Source organism: Alosa alosa, chromosome 12 (genome assembly GCF_017589495.1).
Source record: "Alosa alosa isolate M-15738 ecotype Scorff River chromosome 12, AALO_Geno_1.1, whole genome shotgun sequence".
In the NCBI taxonomy this organism is placed as follows: domain Eukaryota; kingdom Metazoa; phylum Chordata; class Actinopteri; order Clupeiformes; family Clupeidae; genus Alosa; species Alosa alosa.
This window is the reverse complement of record NC_063200.1, coordinates 31,577,528-31,590,841: the sequence shown is the minus strand read 5'-3', so window position 1 is coordinate 31,590,841 and position 13,314 is coordinate 31,577,528.

The window sequence follows — 13,314 nt, the reverse complement described above, 5'->3', positions numbered from 1 at the left end:
AGTAGCCACTTTTTAGGGTCATTTCCTGACAACAAAATACTCATTTGTCCTCTGTCACTTTATTTGATGAAATAGTGAAATAGGAAGTTGCTCCTCTTCTATGTTGGATTATTCCTTATTGTTTCCACTGTGAGATTAAGATAAATCACCAAATTATGTTATACCTGTTTTTATTAAACTTTACCAGGGGTGTCAATTAATGTGGAGGGGGTTGTATTTGATGTAGCTGTCACTATTTGCTGTCTGTGTGACTGTGTGTGTGTGTGAGTGAGATGCTGGGAGGTTCATGCTGTAGTGTGCTAGTGCCATACTGCGTTGAGCATTGTGCTGTATGGTGTATTCCACAGACCCAGACATTCAGACTTAAAGGTACATTAAGCAGATGGTTTATTGATATTCTTTTCATAACTAAAAGATTGATTAAAAGTAATCTGAACTACCACTGCATATTACTCATTTTCCTTATAATAAAATGTTTTTGGGTTAAACACTCTTTGTATGTATTCGTTATTGATCAAAGATATGTGGGGTTACCTGACCTGTGATCCTTATTAATAATGACGTAGCTGTTCAGCACATTAATTGAGGCCGTAAGATTTGGAGATAAAGCAAGTGAAGCCATGGACTGGCTGGCATCAGACCAGAATAATCAATTATTTACTGTGGAAACCTTGAATGGAAAATCACAGTTGCTTTCCACTTAAACTTCTCTCCTTTCTTCCCCACTATCTCTTTCTGTAAGCATGTCTACATGTGTGTATGAACAGTATGTCACACAAGTCCACTTATAGGGTTCCAAGGGGATGTTTACTTATCATAGCACTCTTCAAGAATACAAGTGTTCCACCATCCACAACTTCAAATATTTATTGAAGATTTGGGTGTGTAATAAAAATCTTGTCACAAGAAACATAAACAGGTGATAGGGCTGTGATTCTTGTGAGCCAGTAGAAGATGGTGCCAAATCTTGTGAACATAACTTTCCCATTCAACAGAGCCCCATTCACACACAATGTGAAAAACAGGTTTCTGGTGGTAATTATAGGCTCCAATGTGTGAATGAAGTTGACCTACTAGAGTTGAATCGACAATCACTACACGCTTCCCTTCTTGTATGACTGTAGGCCAAAAACAAACCAATTCATTTACAGGTTTGAGAAGGACAAGGTGGAAGGGGGACTTATCCCTTTACATGCCTAAAACACATTACTTTTGACTTTGCGAGGGGGACGCAAAAATTATTGCAAGGGAACTTAATGCATATTGCGAGAGAATGCAGGGGCTCTAAAAATAAATTTCCACCTCCAAAAAGATAATTCCCACCATGTTTCTTAAACACCCAGTGTTGTGTGTATATCTCAGCATACATCCCTAAGACAATTGATCTGTTCACAGACAAAGGGCTGCAATATTGCTACAGAGGTGATTATACAATACTAAGTTGCACTGCAAGTTAATCAAATCAAAGTTTGCCGTCTTAAGGTATCGCCGGTCATAAAACCCACTCAACTTCAGATGGCAAAAGTGTGTAGGGCAAAACATCACACTTCAACATCAAACAAGCATTTCAGACTTCTTCATCATCGAGAGTTTGACAGGCGCAATTATTCAAAGGGGAAAAAACATTGACCCAGGTCTTATATGGGCAAAGATGGGAGCTTTTTTGTAGGCAAACTTAACACTAGAAAGGCAGTGACGGGTCATTTTGACTGCTAATTTTTTTCTTCAATTTTGAGTTTAAATTCCAATGGTCAAAATGACCACCTTGGTAGTTCTAGTATGCCTAGTTAGTTTTTATATTCTTGGCAGTTCTAGTGTTAACAAGTCTATTGCATTTCTTTTTCTTACCATACAGCTATTGCGATTCAATTCTACAGTACATTGAGAGATTTATTTCTACCATATATCACATTTTGTATACTGGGAGTCTCAGCAGCTATCTTGGCATGGTAAAATTGTACTTGACTTGGACTTCCATTCCAATTTCCTCTGTGACACAAGGTCTTGCACCATAATATGCACTTCAAAATCAATATAAACAGAGCAGAAGTATGTAACAAAATTAAATCATAAACAAATATTGCAATACTTTGTGCCACATCAATGATACAGGCCTACTGTTGCAACAATCTGTAAAATAGGTTAGATTCCAATTACAGATTGAAGACATGACACACAAAGAAGGGAGGGGGAGAGAATGGGAAGAATTATTGGCACCTCCGCTAAAGTTGACTAAAAAGAGGTATATATATATATATCTTTTGGAAATTGATCTTAATGCCTTAAGAAAAAAAATGAGGAAATATCCAACCTTTTAAAGACACCAATTTTCTTTGTGAATGAATAATGTATCATAAATAAATATTCTTCCTTAAAATACATAAGTATTGGCACCCCTTTGTTAAATTCCCATAGAGGCAGGCAGATTTGTATTTTTAAAGGCCAGTTATTTCATGGATCCAGGATACTATGCATGCTGATAAAGTTCCCTTGGCCTTTGAAATTAAAATAGCCCCACATCATCACATACCCTTCACCATACCTAGAGACTGGCATGGTTTTATTTCAGTTAGCCTATTAGCTGGTTTGATGCTCATTGAGCTCAATGCAAATCAAACCAGCTAATAGCTGTAACAAAAATACTACTGACTCCGTGACCCCAAACAACAGAGTTACGTGTTGAAATTGACTGGAGTTCTCCTTTAATGCTGCTAATGAAAATATAGTGGATTAAAAGTATACATTTAATTAAAAAAATGTAGTGAAGTAAAAGTAAAAGTACGAAGACAAATAAAAACTCAGGTAAATACTCTCCATTCATACTAAAGTACTGTATACAGTGGTGTAACAACGGTGGAGTCGATGTGGTTCACCGGGGCCCAGGTGCGGAGGGGGGCCCACACCACCACACCCCCAACCGGGGCCCAGCACAGATAAGGTACGCCAATGACTGTACTTAAGTATTTCTACTTAGGCACTTTACATATCTGCTTAAATTCAACCCAAAATACTCCAGACAGAGAATGTCTGCTCTCATTCCAATGGAGAAACCTGTAAGCAGTACAATTTTAGCCTACTGAAATTTCTAGTGTTCCAAACTCCAAAAGTAACTTTCTTTACATCACTAATACAATAAAAGCATACATATTGTTTTCTATATATGATGGGCTACACACTAAATATGAAATATCATTGAAAGCTTTATAGTAATAGAGTAAGTCATTGAAACATATGGCACTCGGTGGTGTCATACAAAAATACACTTCTACATGACATTCACAAACTCTTTTACATAACATGTCTTTTCAATTCCACATTGAGTGAAATGTTCCTTGTAATATCAGGTGTACCTCTGAGAGTACTGGTCTTCGTGGATAGGGCTTACAGAGCACATAGATAGTTGTTTGGTAGGCCTACCCGATATTAAACATCCAGTCCACAAGAACCTATAAAACATTATGGGTAGCTTTTAATACAGAAATGGGTAAAAAAATGCTGGCTAATGTCTAAACTGCTTTCTTCTAATTCTAGCTTAGGTCTGTAATAGAAAATTGACAATTTAATGAGGGGTTATAGTGCATTTGTAAACAGCCATCAAGCTGGCTTTGCAATGACCAAAGACAACACAGTTAGTACTGTGAATCGTAAAGCATATCAGAATCAGAAATATATTTTGTGGATAAACAGTGATGTGACAAAGTTAGCACACACATGCTAAAGTTGACTAAAATGAGGAATAAAAAAATCACCTTTTGGAAATTGATCTTAAAGGAACACGCCACCCAATGTCAGTATTAATATATGTTCTTACCTTAACTTTCACAAGTTGAGTGAAGGGTTGTGATAACAAGCAGAAGTATTATAGTGATTTCATGTTTCATAGAATTCAGGTTCGCTGCAAATGGTGGATAGTATCAGAGAATGTTTAATAAATGTTCCGTAAACGGGCTCTGATAGTATCTACAATTAGGTGTTAATTAATATTACTACGCTAGGTCGAAGTACTCCCAAGTGCTATTGCGCCACACATTGTAGTTATCCTGTTTACTCGCTTGGAAAATCACCACGTTTCATGTTGTGTGACCTTACACATTTTTATCAACTACTCGTGCAACTGGGAAAACTTGGATGTTTTTGTTATTTGAGTAATTTATAAACAAAGTACTTTTTTACTTTTACTTGAGTAGATTTCTCAGTTGGGAATATTTACTTTTACTGAAGTAATTTTTGTACTTTTACTTGAGTATAGATTTTCAGAACTCTACCCACCCCTGGCCTAGTGTCACATCAGCATTTCCCTAGTACAACTGGTTATACAGCAGATGTGCAGTCTGCTTAAACAGGTTATTCCAGGTACTGTATGCTAAAATTAAACTGCAGTGCACGTAACTGCGCTTTGTCCTTCCACATTAGAGTGGAATCTTGGTTTCAGGAAGACAAAATGGACTGGCTTGTAATTCTGTGTGCATGGTAAGGTAAGAGTGAGTGTCATGGTGAAGGTGCAAAAAGTAGTCCAACAGTAGTCCAACAGTGCAACAATGCAAGAATAAGGTCTAGAGACCAGCATAAATAATATGGACAAATAAGAGAGTAATGTATAATGTAGACAAGGTAATATAAAAACTATGTCAGTGCAGGAATAGGTTGAGGTAATAGGGTTACAGCCCTTCAGTATTGTATCAGAAGCCATTGGTCATGTGTGCTAACATAGCATGAAAAACAGTGTAGCAGTAAAACAGTAGTAAAAACATTAGGCTGTGGACAGTAGTAAAACAGTTGTAAAACAGTAGTAATACAGTAGTGGGCAGTCAGTACTCAAACATGGAGAGGGTGGAGAGGCAGACAGACTATGTAGAGAAGTCTATCTCTCCTCTTCCCTTTAGTGAAGCATTGAACAGTTCAATGGCCCTGGGCAGGGTCGGACTGGGAACAAAATTCGGCCCTGGCAATTTTCTCCTGGACAGGCCCACTACTGGACCGACAACCCCCACACACACACACACACAAGCCCACCGATACCAAAATCCCCCCCTGATTCCCCCCCATAAATAACAAACACACAGTATCATGCTGTAGCAACACTTCATAAACTGAACCCAAACATTTAGATTTGGAAGCAGTGACATGTGGTTTAATCAGTGTTGGGCAAGTTACTTCAAAATCGTAATATATTATGTATTACTTATTACTGTCATTTCAAAGTAATTCATTACATTATAATATTACTGTCTCTGAATTGTAAGGCATTACACTACTATTGTATTACTTTTAAGTTACTTTTACCAAAATATCTGGAAATATGGATTTGGAATTCTAAATGCAGTTTATCATGCTCAATGCAGCTCATTGCACTTCTAATGGAGGGTGATGTGGTAAAACATAATGACTGAGCTAGGCTTAAGGCTAACAACAGTAGAATGCAATAGGTGCAGTGATGGCTCATGATGCAATACAAGGAACAATCATAGCCAAATTTTTGTTTAAAAAAAGACAAAAGGTCAAAGTCTCACAATAGAAATGCTGCAACTTTAGGCTTATATATCAAAGAGAGCCTGTACCTGTATATGTAACCCAAAACTTAAAGACATGTCAAGATAGGCTACACAGTGCAGCTACTGGCCATTTTGGTGCCCTAACTGGTGAAATACAGTATTAACCTAAGTATGTCATTATATGGCCAACTATAAAGATGTAATCTGCCTGTTCCCAGGGATGGGTAGTATTTCTGAAACATGTAATATGTGTTTCAAATGCAAAATAGTAATTTTGTAATTTTAAAAATACTGCAAAATACTATATGTGAAAAACACAAAAAAAGTAGATACTACAGACAGGTGTAATGAATAATTGGTAATTAGGCAACAATGGTTTATGTTTATCGCAATCAGCTAATGATAGATAGATAGATAGATACTTTATTGATCCCCAGGGGAAATTCAAGGTCTCAGCAGCAGCATACATACAACACAAACACATTCTTTAACAGCAGAAAGAGTAATTAAAGTATATAATATAAAAACACAGCTAAGCAGTAAGGACAGTAGAAGATAACGAATATGCTAAATATACTAAAATACAAATTATACTAACACTTAATACAATATATAAAAATATACTATAATACAAATTACAAAAATACAAATTATACTAACACTTAATCTAAATCAATTCTAAAAACAGTATCCACATAGTGGTGATTAATAAATCAGAGGCGTTTGCAATGACTGAGGCAGGGACTGAGCCTGTGATTCTCTGTGCATAGTAAGGTATGGTAAGGTGCTCTAAGGTGCTCTGTGTGAATGGAGTGAGAACAGCTGTGTTCAACAACACTTACAGCTTTTCAGTGACAGCTATTGCTGAAGCATCAGCTCTGGTCTGAAGCACTGGTGTGAAGTGGTACGCAAGTAAAGATGAGCAAATTGACCTGTGCAAGTTCACATAAGGACCATATGGACACTGACAAAGGCAACCATGTCCCATTGTCTCCATGCTAATCTTTAACAGAAAAATGTCAGATATCTCAACCACAATGACATCAATAGATGGTAAGGTGTTGAGTGTGTTTGAATTCCCTTCCTTGTAGCATCCTTTTCTGCATTCCAGTGGGGAGAAGTTCACCTTGTTTAATTAAATAACAATTCTATTTCCTTATTAGCTGCATACTTGAGGTTGGAGATATTAAGGTACGTCAAGTCTCTCACATACTGGAACTTCAAGATACATAGCTTACATAGATACATAGATACAAGATTTTCTTATTCAGTTCTGCACTGGACTTGAATTACGAATTTTGGCACAGATACACAATTATGATTTTGGCCTATTGATTATAATGTGGTTAATTGAAAGCTCTGTCAGTCATTTGGATAAGCATCAGCTAGATGACTAAATGTAAATGTAAATTCTTGAATTATTCTTAATTTTGATCACACTACATGAACTTGCATATGGTATACGACAGGGGCCAAATTGTATTGTTTTTTACTATATAGTTTTAATAGGCTAAATGTTTGGGATAAAAAAAAGCTTTTTTTGCAGTGCTTCCATACTTCCTTGAAAAAAGTATTTTGAGTATTTTCTAAATACAAAAATACAGTATTTTATTTTGATACATACGTAATATGGTTAGGCCTACTGTATTTTGTAGTTTATTTTGATACATTAAAAATGAGGGTATTAGGTATTTTATTTAGAAATACATTCTGATGTATTTTTGCCCATCCCTGCCTGTTCCCAGCATTAGCACAACACTTTGCGATGATTAGCTTGTCACCTGTGACAATATATGGTAGGCCTAAGTGACTGACCTATCTGGGTACACTCAACACCTTACCATCTATTGATGTCATTGTGGTTGAGATATCTGACATTTTCCAGAGCTGATGCTTCAGCAATAGCTGTCACTGAAAAGCTGTAAGTGTTGTTGAACACAGCTGTTCTCACATTAGCTGATTGCGATAAACATAAACCATTGTTGCCTAATTACCAATTATTCATTACACCTGTCTGTAGTATCTACTTTTTTTGTGTTTTTCACATATAGTATTTTGCAGTATTTTTAAAATTACAAAATTACTATTTTGCATTTGAAACACATATTACATGTTTCAGAAATACTACCCATCCCTGGGAACAAGCAGATTACATCTTTATAGTTGGCCATATGATGACATAGGTTAATACTGTATTTCACCAGTTAGGGCACCAAAATGGCCAGTAGCTGCACTGTGTAGCCTATCTTGACATGTCTTTAAGTTTTGGGTTACAATATACAGGTAGTGGGCTCTCTGTTGATTTTAATGAGTAGGCCTAAGTAAAAGTTACAGCATTTCTATCACAATTGACCAGACTTTGACCTTTTGTCTTCTTTAAACAAAATTCTGGCTATGATTGTTCCTTGTATTGCATCATGAGCCATCACTGCACCTATTGCATTCTACTGTTGTTAGCCTTAAGCCTAGCTCAGTCATTATGTTTTACCACATCACCCTCCATTAGAAGTGCAATGAGCTGCATTGAGCATAATAAACTGCATTTAGAATTCCAAATCCATATTTCTAGATATTTTGGTAAAAGTAACTTAAAAGTAATACAATAGTAGTGTAATGCCTTACAATTCAGAGACAGTAATATTATAATGTAATGAATTACTTTGAAATGACAATAATAAGTAATACATAATATATTACGATTTTGAAGTAACTTGCCCAACACTGATTAAACCACATGTCACTGCTTGACTAAATGAAAAATATAGGCTACTGAACATGCATGGAGATCGTCATAGTTGACAGAAATTACGATTTGTGCCAACATGTTGTAGAAACACAACCACAGCCTTTAGGCCTATTTGGTAGCCTAGAAATCTAGACGCGCCCCTAGCGGCTGCCAGGGCTAGTCTAGCAACTCTCCGTTGGCTTGTGAGCTCCAGAAATCGAAACTTAATCAGGCCAATGAAATCGTGTATAGAGTTGTTAGGTGGGCTTAACATAATGATTGATGGCAGAGTTGCAACGGTTTGGCTTGAATTCCCTGCTACTTGAAAACAAATAAGACGGATCTTGCTGCTGGCAAACAGTGTGACACGAGTTAAGCTTTTATTAAGTTGGCAAACGTTTGAACTAGCCAACTAGCTCCGCTGGTGGGAAACGCATGGGACTCATAGCGCTGCCGCTGTCCTATTGCGTGCAGAGGGAATTTGAAAGACAACTGATTATCCCGCCCCTCGGACTGAGCACTGCGAACGGTGAGTGCCCAGACCCTACATTTCAATGTGGGTCTGGCTCGTCAGGCTACCTATTTGGTGCAAATCTTCTACATTGGTTATAGTCAGCGATTCACATTAACTGTAGGCTATCACCACAAGTGTATACTAAACGTTTTTTGCCCAAGTTTGTGTGCGTTATCACATTTTGCAAAATTAGGCTACCTTCCGTTACTAACCTACCAGTTGATACTTTTTCGTGCATCGACTTCGCGATTGATTGTGCATCTAATGTAACACTCGGTGGAGAGACTTCCACTTTCCAAGTTCCACTTTCACTGTCGTTGTGAGCTAAAAGGCTACTATATGGGAAATACTTTGAAGTTCCATTTGAGTCCAAACATGAATAGGTTTTCTTTAACCTGTGCTACACTTTTCCACCAAGTTGTGCGAAAATTGTAGGTACCCGGAGTTTCTTTTTATTGTTGACAGACAAACCGCACTACAGTAGCCTACATGGTGCAGTAAATGGAAGCTCTTCGTAGCACATGCAACTTCCGTCTATAAAAACAATATATTTATGGAATAAAATTAAATACCTCTGATTGCTGTTTATGGTTAAACTGCGATGATGTGAACACCAGCCAGCGGAGGGCACTTATATAGCCTAGGCTACCATGCATGGACTCGTAGGCTATATTTCCCCACAAACCAAGCGGCTGCTTGGACAAATCCACTTGAGGGGTGGGGCAGGGGGGGCGATCGTAACACACACTGAACCTGTCATGAAGAGGCCAAAATGATTGACCTGTCCCCCCCCAATCCAAATGGATGCAACTGCATTTATAGGCTAAGCCTAGGTCTACATGACAGGCCGCAAATAGGCTAAATAACTTAAAAAAAAAAAAAAAATCCGGGAGGTCATCGGCCCACAGGTGGACCGGCTCACCGGGCATTTGCCCGGTTGTACAGATTACCAGTCCGAGCCTGGCCCTGGGGACAAATGACTTCCTCAGCCTTTCAGTTCTGCATGGCAGTGAGCGAAGTCTCCAGCTGATCAAGTTCTTTTGCTTTATAATAGTGCTGTGGAGTGGATGACATTCATTGTCCAAGATGTTGATCAGTTTGCTCAGGGTCCTTTTATCTGATATTGAAGTGATGCACTCCAGTTCGGCTCCCACGACAGAGCCAGCTTTTCTTACTAGCCTATCTAGTCGCCCAGCATCCTTCTTATTCGTGGTTCCTCCCCAGCATACCACAGCATAGAAGAGGACGCTGGCAACAACAGACTGGTAAAACATCCTGAGGAGCTTACTGCAGACATTGAAGGACCGCAGCCTCCTGTTTAAGCTGACTGCGCATCTGCTGTATAACTAGTTGTACTAGGGCAGGGGTCACCAAACATTATCGTTCCTGACTGTGATGGGGTGGCCGGGTCAGCTATATCAGTGTTTCTCAAACTTTTTCAGACCAAGGACCACTTAATCAATAAAAATAGCCTCACGGACCACCTAGCTAAAAAAAAAACATACTTCAACAGTAAATTACACAATAGGCCTACTCACTGATTGTCTTTGCACCTTGCTTATTGTGTCAGAGAATTTATATGATTTAAACTGGCATGCCTTACATAGGCAGTGTTGCAGAAATGTTTGGATTTACATACAAGTTGGTTCAATATTGCAAACAACTCATCTATATTATATTTTACCACGTCTGCTCACGGACCACTTGGGCTAGCTTGCGGACCACCAGTGGTCCCCGGACCACACTTTGAGAAACACTGAGCTATATAACATAGAATTGTATGACCCAGACCAAAATGACCACCACCAGGCCTCATTGTTTTCTGCGTTGTCTGTCACTGCTTGATCTCGAACATGTCGGGTAACAAAAATTCGGCAAATATAGTTCATTTTATAACTAAATATCAATTTTTAACTAAAAAAATCAACAAAATCCCAGATGCAGACATGTAATTATTTTCCAAAAAGCAATTAAAAAAAATAGGCCATGACGACTTTTGGGTATTGCCTCATAGGGCCGGTTTAAGTAGTGGCGGGCAGAGGGGCTGGGGGGCCATTCAAAGGGGCGGGCCTGAGTCAGCCCGTGGGCCTTAGTTTGGTGACCCATGACCTAGGGTTTATTTTGGGATGACAACCCAGCAAACAATTTTAGGATTTAGGGAGTGTTCCGCAAATGTTCCCAGAACATCCTCTAAAGGTTTCATTTTGTGTTTGAGGTAAGTTCTGCAAACGTTCCCAGAACATCCTCTAAATAATTCATTTTGTGTAACCTTCAGCAAACATTCAGGGAACGTTCCCTGAACGTTACATGTTTGTTGTGAATGAGTGTAAACTTTCATTTGGGGACCAAAATGACATTAATTTGACTTCTAGCAATGCAAAGCAGAAGAATCAGCTGGCAATGGATTGGAAGTGACTGCTTTTCAATTCATAACCACTTAATATATATGTTCTTACCTTAACTTTCACGAGTTGAGTCATACCTCTCCCGTGTCGGTACGTGCACTCAAACGCTCTAGTCGCGGCGCGAATGTGTTAGCATGTTGCTATGCTAGCGGGCTCAGACGTAGCCATAGAGGGAGGAAGATAGCAGTAATCCAAAACATCCACGTTTTCCCTACTTAAATACAGTTGCACGAGTAGTTGATAAAAATGTGTAAGGTCACACAACATGAAACGTGGCGATTTTCCAAGCGAATAAACAGGAGAACTACAATGTGTGGCGCAATAGCACTTGGGAGTACTTCGACCTAGCATAGTAATATCAGAGAATGTCTAATAAGGGGAGAACTGCCACTCTCGGAAAACTTCCGGTTTCTGAACTGGTTGCAGTTCCTTCTGTGGTTCCACATGAGGGCGCTCGTCCACGAGTGCAGAATGCATGGAGGTCTATGGAGCTGTACCCCTCAAAATCCACTTTTCTCGGGATATATTTTTTTTTCAAGTAATTTGAATATTGTATTCGAAAGGGGAGGCAAAGAAAATACACTTTGTGAAGTATTATATTTTTTAAAGTCACTTAATTGTTCTAAAAAGCCTTTCAAACGTGTCAATGATGTCACTCATTAGCACAATGCTAGCGTGTTATGGGCAACAACGACCCAAACTGTAAGAAATCAAAAGGACATAAGTACTCGTTCATTCAATTTTTGACCTATAACCCATGTTGAAGTTATACAAACTACAATCAAATCTGAGATTTGTCAACGACAATCAGGTGAAAGAGACAAATTTAGCCGTCTAGCTCCATTGACTCCCATTCATTCTGCACTCATGGCGATCGCCCCCAGTGGAAATCTGGTGGAACTGCAACCAAAATTTGGTACAATGGGACTTAATACGGAGTGGCCAGGCTCTCCGTAGACGGGCTCTGGTAATATTAATTAACACCTAATTGTAGATCCTATCCACCACAGACCTGGATCGACCCCTCAGCCGACCGCTCCCCCTCCGAGGCACACACACAGTCATTTCCGTAAATAGAGACAACCTGCCCTGCTGGCGTTAGTTTGAGTTGACTTAGCAAAGTAGCAGGTAGTGGTAAAGTAGATTGTGAACAATCATGGTTATAACATGCATTGTGAAGGGTTGTGATAACAAGCAGAAGTATTATAGTAATTTCATGTGTCACAGAATTCAGCTTCGCTGCAAACGGTGGATAGGATCTACAATTAGGTGTTAATTAATATTACTACGCTAGGTCGAAGTAGGCTACTCCCAAGTGCTAATGCGCCACACATTGTAGTTCTCCTGTTTATTCGCTTGTAAAATCGCCACGTTTCATGTTGTGTGACCTCACACATTTTTATCAACTACTCGTGCAACTGTATTTAAGTAGGGAAAACGTGGATGTTTTTGTTACTTGAGTAATTTATTAACAGAGTACTTTTTTACTTTTACTTGAGTAGATTTCTCAGTTGGGAATATTTACTTTTACTGAAGTAATTTTTGAAGGGAGTAATAATTGTACTTTTACTTGAGTATAGATTTTCAGAACTCATAAAGATAAACTGCAGTGCACGTCACTGCGCTTTGTCCTTCCTCACATGAGTGGAATCTTGGTTTCAGGAAGACAAAACGGACTGGCTGCTTTTAAAAACCTCAGTCAAGAGACGGGATACTTGACAACACACAGGTCCTCCTGCAAGGTAAGATATGCAAACTATACATTTTAATACACTACTGGTGAAAAGTTTGGGGTCACTTAGAAATGTCCATTCCACTCCATTATAGACAGAATACCAGCTGAGATCAGTTGCATTTTTTAAGGGTAATTACCTTAAGGCTATTTGCACCCCTGGTACAATTAGCAGTCCGTACCCTGGTGCAATTAGAAGTTAATTCTATTCGTACCCCGGTGCACACAGGAATGTGTTATAATACCCCGTCTCGTACAAATATCAATGTATGCTATTCGTACCCCGGTGCACACATCAATGTGTTCTATTAATACTCCGTCTGGTACAAATATCAGTGTGTGCTATTTGCACCCCTGTGCATTTACTCTGGCATATTAATCACACAATGTAATAATAAAAAAATACATGTTTTTGTTGTTACGTCACAGGGTGTGAATAGATCAGC